The 9,260-nt window shown below is 39.5% G+C and overlaps 1 long non-coding RNA gene across 1 annotated transcript; it reads right to left on the reverse strand.

The window, feature by feature from the left end:
- Nucleotides 1-2,219: 2,219 nt before the first annotated feature.
- LOC142094870 (uncharacterized) lies at nucleotides 2,220-8,492 on the reverse strand. The gene is made up of 2 exons (XR_012677717.1): nucleotides 8,176-8,492; nucleotides 2,220-3,819 (listed from the first exon to the last, which is right to left on the reverse strand). It is a non-coding gene; the product is annotated as an uncharacterized LOC142094870 (long non-coding RNA).
- Nucleotides 8,493-9,260: the final 768 nt, after the last annotated feature.

Consider the following 9,260-nt stretch of genomic DNA (forward strand, 5'->3'; position numbering starts at 1 on the left):
CTGAAGCAGCAAACTTTGTGAAAACCAATACTTGTGTCATTCTCAAAACTTTTGGCTATGACTATACTGTCTAATGGTCCCTGCAGTGTGACTTGCAGGAACCCAGCAGACACATTGTAAATTACATGAAACTGCTACTGGCCCGACACTTAACATGCACATTAGGGAAGCATGGTGGCTAAGTGGCTCTGCCTCACAGCGCTGGGGTCATGAGTTTAATTCCTGACCATGGCCTTATCTGTGTGAAGTTTGTATGTTCTCCCCGTGTTTGCATGGGTTTCCTCCGTGTGCTCCGGTTTCCTCCCGCATTCCGAAAACATACTAGTAGGTTAATTGGCTGCTATCAAAATTGACCCTAGTCTCTCTGTTTGTCTGTGTGTGTATGTTATGGAGTTTAGACTGTAAGCTCCAATGGGGCAGGGACTGATGTGAATGAGTTCTCTGTTCAGCGCTACGGAATCAGTGGCGCTATATAAATTAATGGTGATGATGATGATTAGGGAAGAGCCCCACTCAGAAGGGGCTATGTGCATAGCAACCACTAAAAAATGGTCACACTCCCAGTTAGAGACAGTGTGACTGTTACAGCCTCTCTCTCCCTCCATATCCACATGATTTCTCTGCCATTACATGCTGTTCCAGACATATGCATCATACATTGCAAATACTGCTGTTTTCAGACAGTGACTGGGTGAGTGATAGTACAGGAACCCATGCATGGGGGAGATGCAGCATTGCCATCATGGGTCAGTCAGCCCAGCTGGCCCAAAAGGGCACTGGCCTATCTGGCATCAGAATTTCCAGTCCTGCTCTGTGCACTGCAATATTTATTTAAGTAAAAGACATTTATAAGAATTTTAGTTCAAAATAACTAGGAAGTCAAACATACTATGGTACAGAGGCAGAAATAGTGAGTTGTGGGCCCCCTTGCAGGGAAGCTGGGAGGAGGCAACTGGGGCCCACAGGTCACTAGTTTCTCGTGCAGCGGGCACCATTATCTCCATGGGCCCTGGGGCACTCATCTTTTGCACCAATGGTAGTTCCGCCACTGCTATGGTATTTAAATGAAAAATATGCACTTATAAGACAATGCAGTGTCTTAAATAAAGCACATATTAAAATGGACTGCACATGTGCTTTGGATGCCTGCAGGCAGAGAACTACATCTCCCAGCATGCAGTGGGGAGGAGGAGCTTGTGATGGAGCAGTTACAAACTTCAGTTGGAATTCTGAGGGGGGCTCAGCGGGACAGACATCCTGAGAGAGTCCTATGCAGTCTGTCAGAGCGGAAAACTGGAGTCTGAGAGCTCTGAGAGACAGAGGGATTAGAGAGATATAGAGAGATACCCTTAGAAATTGGATATGACTTCACAGTGGAGAGAGAGATACCTTACCAGGCACCTGAACTGAGAGGAACCATCTTGGATACAGATGCTGGTCGATCAGTGGGAGTAAGTAACCCATTTTTATTTGCTGTTAATTTATTTGGACTGTGCATTTTGTTATTAGTCAGGTATGGGACAGGTGGGGAGGCCTGAATAACATTGTATTATACCCTTTTGCTGGACTGAGATATAATAACAAGGGTGAAGTGTTAGTTAGGGGACAGAGACTGAGTTTAATTTATGAGAAACTGCACCAGTTGGCTTACTATTCTTTACCACATGTAAGAGAACTTCATGTACCTGCTGGGGAGGAGTCTATGTTATTGAAGTAACTATGGGCCTGATTCATTAAGCATCTTAAATGAAGAGGATCCTTATTTCAGTCTCCTGGACAAAACCATGTTACAATGGAAGGGGTGCAAATGAGTGTTCTGTTTTTGCACATAAGTTAAATACTGGCTGTTTTTTCATGTAACACACAAATACTGGATAGCTTATTTGTACACTGAAATTTAAAGTTGATATTTCTGTGTTACATGAAAACACAGTCAGTATTTAACTTATGTGCAAAACAGAACACTCATTTGCACCCCTTTCATTGTAACATGGTTTTGTCCAGGAGACTGAAATAAGGATCCTCTTCATTTAAGATCCTTAATGAATCAGGCCCTATATGGTTATGTCAAGGGGAGAGAGGATGTAACAAAGGTGCAAAGTGAATGCCATTGTTGGGGTATCGGGGTTCACCGATACTTCTATCAAGCACCTTCAATGTCAGTCAGATCTTTCTTTGTTTTCAGTCGACTGGTGAACAGAAAATACTCAACACCTGTATGATATAATGCTGAGCAGCTTTATTCTGTTCCAATTTGAGACCACTTCAGCGCTTATTTTTATACATGTAAGTCTAGGGGTATAGATTCTGAACAACCAATTATAAGACAGTAAAATAATGAGAGAAAATCAATTAACAATATATATATTTCAGTTTTACATCAAAGATCAAACAACTCTTTCTTCTTTGTGTGTTATCTCTTTCCAAGCTTTTTGCCAATATCCTTGTGCTGCCCCCATCTTGGAGTCCTTGGGTTTTATCTTATCAAGAACTTTACTACATGTTCTTGGAATGTTTTCGTTGATGGGAACATGGCGCTGCGTGGCCAACCTTGAATAATTTGTCTTTTTAAACTGAAAATAATATCTGCTTAATTTCTCTTAAAGTCATAGCATAACATATTAGCATCTAAAGCTTAGCACATGATCGATATTAAATCAATAATCATACAATTCCACTCTAACATTCCCCTCTTTGATTAAATATCAACTATTAACCTCTACCTATCAGTCATGGCGATACTCAGCAGAAGACAGTTAGTACCTACATTTAAACATATGGTATCATAAGGACCCCATATGATTAGAACAAGAATTCATTAAGCACATATCTCTGGTACTTTATCACCATAACTTTTCTTTCCCTACTTAATGTTTTATCTCGGTGCATAGAGAGGAATTCTTTGCTGATATCTATTCAAAAGCTTTCTTGTATTACATGTTAAGTAGCAGTTCCATATAATCATTATAGTTAGTACAAGAAGAATTAGTATCAATGGATGAATCAAGATATTCATTGCTTTCTATATGGAATAAGATTCATTAACAAATATGTCCCACTAATGAATAGGACATCAATTTTCATTCTGGTTTCTCGATGGTCACTGTCAATCTCTTGTTGCAGACTGTGCAGGTTTTTGGTTTGATTGTTGACCATTGCTGATAATGTTCACTGTTTGTCTCAGACATTAAACTTGTAGAAATTTCTGTGATCATTACTGGTTCTGGAAGCTCATTATTTTTCCTGCAGGAACAACAATCAAGTGTCAGTAATTTCTTAATCAGCCATATAACAATTTTCTCTACCACATCTACAATGAGCTGGATTGCCAAACCCTTTGCTACTAATGGCAATATTCCCAATATTCAAAATGAATCATTGCTGACAACTTTGCCAATGAGGTTATGTATTCACAAAGGCATTTTCAAAGTTTATTCTCCTATGAGTGCAAATTGTTGAGCACTCCTTCCCCTTCTGTTTCTCACAGTGACATAGGCAATTTGTCACTTATCTGTCTGTTTCATACTGGGTTAGGGAGGCCTTGACCCCTACTTCAGGCACAAATATTCTGGTAAGACATATCAATACCATAAGACAGTCATTTCTATTTATCAGAACAAGACTCCCCTGATTTGAAGACTTTGCAGTGTGATGCGTGAATCCAGGTGTCTTTTTCCTGTACTTTCACTGCCATGGGAGTCATCAACAGGACTTGATAAGGACCCTTATATCTGGGTTCAAGACGTCTCCTGATGTGCTTTCTTATGACCACCCAGTCCCCAGATAGCAGTTTATGGGTACCTGTATCAAAATTAGGGTCTGGAATGAAGGAGAACATTTGACCATGTATTTCAGTTAGTTGTTTCTGTAATAAAGCAACATAATTCAACAAATCACCACGTACATGCTGTAGTTGCTATGGAAAATAACAGCCTGTTCTGTGTGCTGTGCCAAACAGTATCTCATTTGGTGCTAAACCTGTGTCTCTTCATAAGTGTAGTTCTAATGTTAAACAGAACTATTGGTAAATATTCTAACCAAGTCTTTTTGGTTTCTTGCATCATTTTATGTAGTTTCAATTTAATGTCACCATTAAGCCTTTCTACCCTCCCACCTGCTGGTGGCCTATAAGGAGTGTGAAAAGCTTGTGATACTCCCAAGTTCTTCATTACATGCTTCATTATCTCTTCTGTAAAGGTTGTACCTCTATCTGATTCAATAACTTCAGGTATGCCATATCTATAGATGACTCCTGAGATTAATTTCTTCGCTGTATTTTTAGCAGTAGCTTTTCCTTCTAACACATACTCGTAGGTACCACATTTAGGAAGTTGTATATAGTCAATCTGAAGTCTCTGAAAGGGATAGAAAGCCTTTGGGGTCTTTACTCTTTGCCCTGGATTGTGTATTCCACATATCCAGCAAGCTGCCACATAGTTTGTGTCCCCACAGTTAAATCCAGGGGCAATCCAATTTTTCCATACCCTATTAGTCATTGCCTCTTTGGAATGATGTACTTGTCCATGTGCAATCTGAGTCATTACTGGGTATAAGGCTCTTGGTAGGCACCATTTATTTTCTTTTGACCATATTCCTTGCTCATCAAGCTGTGCACCTTCTTTTTCCCACTTATTCTTTTCTTCCTTTGTTGCTTGTTTCTGAAAGTCTTTAAAGCTTTGTAGGTCTGGGAATTGAAATTTGTCTGTGTCACCTTCTGTTGAGTCTACAAGAAATGTAGTATTCTTTGGTTGGAGGGCTGCCTTTTTTGCTGCTTGATCTGCAAAGTTATTTCCTCTTGCTTCTGGAGTTTGTTCTCTAGTGTGAGCTTGAACCTTTATAATTCCCACTTGTTTAGGGAGTTCCAATGCTCTAAACAGTTCATTAATCAAGTTTGCATGTTTGATGGGTTTTCCATTTGATCCTTGGAAATCTCTGCTTTTCCAAATGGGACCGAAGTCATGCGCCACTCCCCAGGCATAACGTGAATCTGTATATACATTGGCTTTTTGTCCTTCTGCATATACACAAGTTTTAGTTAGAGCTATCAATTCTGCTTCTTGTGCTGATGCTCCATTAGACAGTGTTCCTGAGTCAAGCACCTCTTTCTCAGTAGTGATGGCATAACCTGTATATGGAACTCCATCCACATAGTATCTAGATCCATCTACATAAAGAGTTAGGGTTGCATCTGAAAGTGGTGTGTCAGTAACATTATGCAAAGCTCAAGTTTCTAATTTCATAAGTTCCAATCATGTGAAAATTTTTGTGTGTGTATTTCTTCAGTTTCTTCTTCAGACACTTCACTCAGGTCCTCATATCCCCTGTCTGATGATTCATCTTCTTTGCGACTCTCCTTACTCCCCTCTTCTGAATCATCAATGGGGAGCAGGGTTACTGGATTGAGGACTGTGCAATTGGTAATTGTTACATGTGAGGCGCTGAGCAAGGCTACCTGATATTTAGTTAGTCTAGCTGCAGACAAATGTCTTGTTTTTGCTTGATTAAGAATTTCTGTGACTGCATGTGGAACTTGAATAATAAGTGCATGGTCCAATACCATATCTGCTACCTTTTCTTTCAGTATTGCTGCTGCTACTGCTTGTATACATGATGGAGAACCTCTTATAACTGGATCGAGTTGTGCAGAATAATAGGCCAGTGGCCTTTGCTTCGTTCCATGTTTCTGTGTGAGGACTCCTAGAGCATGTCCTGACTGCTCATGGCAGAACAATGTGAAAGGTTTCAGGTAGTCTGGTAGTCCAAGTGCTGGTGCAGTAGAGATGGCGTGTTTCAGGGCTTGCACTGCATTCTCTATTTCAGTTATATTGAGTGGTTCTGTTCCCTGTTGTTTCCTCAAGCATTCATACAGTGGTTGCATAAGAATTGAAGCTGAAGGAATCCACTCTCTGCAATATCCGAGGAGTCCCAAAAAGGCTCTGATTTCTTTAACTGTTTTTGGTGTCTTCATGTCTCGTATAACTTTAACTCTTTCAGTTGTAAGATGTCTGGTTCCTGCAGAGATACAATGTCCTAAGAATATTACTTTTTCCTGTACTAGTTGCAACTTGCTTGGTGATACTCTGCAGTCTTGTTCGGCCAGAAAACAAAGTAATGACAGTGTTTCTGCTTTGCATTCTTCTTCAGCTTTCGCAGCCACCATGAGATCATCTACATATTGAATGAGTTGAGTAGTTGGATTGATAGGCCTCCATCCTTGGAGAATTAGTGCCATTGCTTCTGAAAATTCTGATAGGCTTGTGGCTCCTCCTTGAGAGAGTCTTGTCCAACAATATTGGTTTCCATCATGGGTGAAGGCTAGAAGGAGTTGACTATCTTCTGTGATTGGGACTGAGAAGAAAGCATTTGCCAAGTCAATTACTGAAAACCATTTTGCATTTGGCGGTATCTGATTAAGCAAAGTGTGGGGGTTGGGCACAATGGGAGTGTTGATCAGAAGTCTTTTGTTGACCTCTCTTAGGTCATAAACCATCCAGTATTGCACCCCCTTGTCCAACATCTTGTTTCTTTACTGGGAATAGGGGTGTAGAATAAGGAGAGCGACATTTTCTTAACACCCCTATTTGTAGATATTCTTGTATTTGTTCTGATATCGCTTTGGTTTGAGCTGCAGCAAGTGGGTACTGTTTAATTGAGACAGGATGTGTTCCTGGCTTTAGTGTCAGTTTTACAGGATTTACTTTAAGTGTGCCCACATCGTGTTTTCCTTTGGACCATAACTTGTCTGGTACTATGTTCAGCCAATCTGGTAGATTAACAGTCTTATCCTTGTGACATGTGCACATCTGCTCTAGCATCTAGATTGCTGCTGTAAGCTCTTCTTGGACTGGAGATGGGAGTTGACTTGTGAGTTTTACTCCAGTTGGGGTGTATTTGATGCTGGCTTGTATCTTTGAAAGTACATCTGCTCCCAACAGATTATAGGGACAAGATGAGGAAGTGAGAAATTGTATTGGTACTTCAATTGTCTCTTCACCTACTAAAAGTGTGACTGGTTTACTTTCTGTTAGTTTTACTTCTTTTCTTGCTAGGCCTATAGCAGGTAAACCAATTTCTGTTAATAGTTGTTGAGGTACCTTCTGTTTTCTTAATACAGTGCGGCTTGCTCCAGTATCAATTAGACACTCACGTTCTTGACCATTGGGTAATATGATATTCATTAGGCCTTTAGTTAAGTCATCTTTCAGAGTTTGGTTATATGGGAGCCGGAGGTACGTTGGAGTGCCAATTTCCTATGCCAGTTGTTGGTCTGTAGCTTGTTGATTTCTTCTTTCCAGCCATTTCTTATGCTTAATGCAATCTCTTTTCATGTGGCCTCTTTGTTTGCAAAAGAAACAAACTCCTTGTTTTTTCATTTCTGCCAGAGTCATATTTCCTTTTTCCTTTATTTATTGCTCAGGTGCACCTCTTGTGTCTGTACGAACCTTCCAGTCTTGATTTTCTTGGACCACATGAACGGTTTGGGACTTGTCTTTGACTTTCCTCTGCTTCTCCTTTTCCCGGTCTTCTATACCTTCCAGGACCTGGAGCATGGATTGCATTTCCATTGTTACTACTTCTGGTCTTATAAGGAACAATTGTTGACGATATGTTTCAGAAAGGCCATTGAGGAATCTGGTCTTAAACAGTCTGCGATGTTGGGCATTATTGTGAGTGAAGCCTTAAACTTTGTGTGCTTGAGTAGCTCTGTCACAATCTGGCAAAGCCAGTGCTGGTGCTGAAGTTGCTTTAGCTTAAAATTGGTTAAACATTTGGTTTTGCTCAGTGGAGAGTGTAAATGTCTTACTATCACCCAGAAATGCTAATGCAAAAACACAGATAATAGCTCATAAAGTCTTGAATCTTTTTCATTTTCGTACAAATATTGAATTCCCATCAATGCATTACCATACCCACGATACAAAGAAGGACTTGCAGTATACTACTATTATAGCACAGTAAATAATGGCAGTGAATGCGTTTACAACACTGATTGACTCAAAATTGTTATGAGGATAAAAATAAAAACCTTTTTTTTGCTTTCTGCACATACAGAAAAACCATCTGGTTCATGCATTTACTATGCGAATAGCACATAAACTCTAATATCTCTTTCCAAAACAAGGTAATCATTACTCAGCAGAGTCTACGGTTTTTAAATTCTTGATTAGTTTTTACTTATGTTTGTTGTAGCTGTGGATCAAAACATTGCAAACTTCTATTCATTGGAAGTTGGATAAATTCAATCTGGATTGAAAGGGTGCTTTGTAGCTGGAGAGCTTCTGTGAAGAAAAAACTTTTGCATAGAGATTAACATTTATTCACTAGGAATTACAGTAACTGTTATTAATTCACATTGAACAGCTGCTAATACGACACTTGTTTAAAAGTTTCTCTTTGTAGCTTAACTGTGACGCTATGCGTTCCATGCAATGAATAACTGATTTCCTCAAAGGGGCAGTCCCTAATCTCACAAACAGGGAATGTCAAAGTGACGAGACCTAGGCGAGTGTTCAAAGCCACTCCTTTCTCATCATCTCTTTGTAAACCAAATATTCACACATATTTCCAGATTCTGTGATTTCCATGTTTAAAGTACAAATATATATTCACCATTCTCGCTCACAGACGACATTTTATCTCGTAACATTTCTTTATGGGCATAACAAACCCTCCTTATTTCTGAGAACATTCATCAGCGCCATTTTCACACAGATAAAAACAGCTTGTAATATATATCTTCATGTAAAGCTCACTCCCACAATTCTCAACTTCATTAAAGAGAAAGCTATTTTTCTCAAATTTCAGAAACAAAATTATTTTGTTTTAATACAGAAACGGCTTGTTGGACCCCAGCCAACTTGTCCGTCCACTGAATCGTGTAATGACGGACCAAAACATTTCAACACTTGTTATGCATCTCTTTAAAAGCTTAGAATTAAGCAGGCAGGCATTATATTATTTACAAAATGTACAACTTCTTTAACCTTGAAACATGTCTCTTGTAAAAAAAAAAAATAAACAGACAAGACAGACAAACACAGATCTCCCTCACACGAAGTAAGACGGAGACAAAACTCACATACAGAGAAAGAAAAATCAGCCGATACCTTCCAGCCTACTGCTGTGGAACTACAAGTCCCAGCATTAGACTAAATACAAGTTAGCCTCAAGATGTTATTATCACTCAGCACTCCGGACATATTTTATCAGCATTATATACATTGTCAGATAACAAAAAACAGAGTGCTTCTTATCTCAAC

This window comes from Mixophyes fleayi, chromosome 6, assembly GCF_038048845.1.
Source record: "Mixophyes fleayi isolate aMixFle1 chromosome 6, aMixFle1.hap1, whole genome shotgun sequence".
Taxonomy (NCBI): Eukaryota; Metazoa; Chordata; class Amphibia; order Anura; family Limnodynastidae; genus Mixophyes; species Mixophyes fleayi.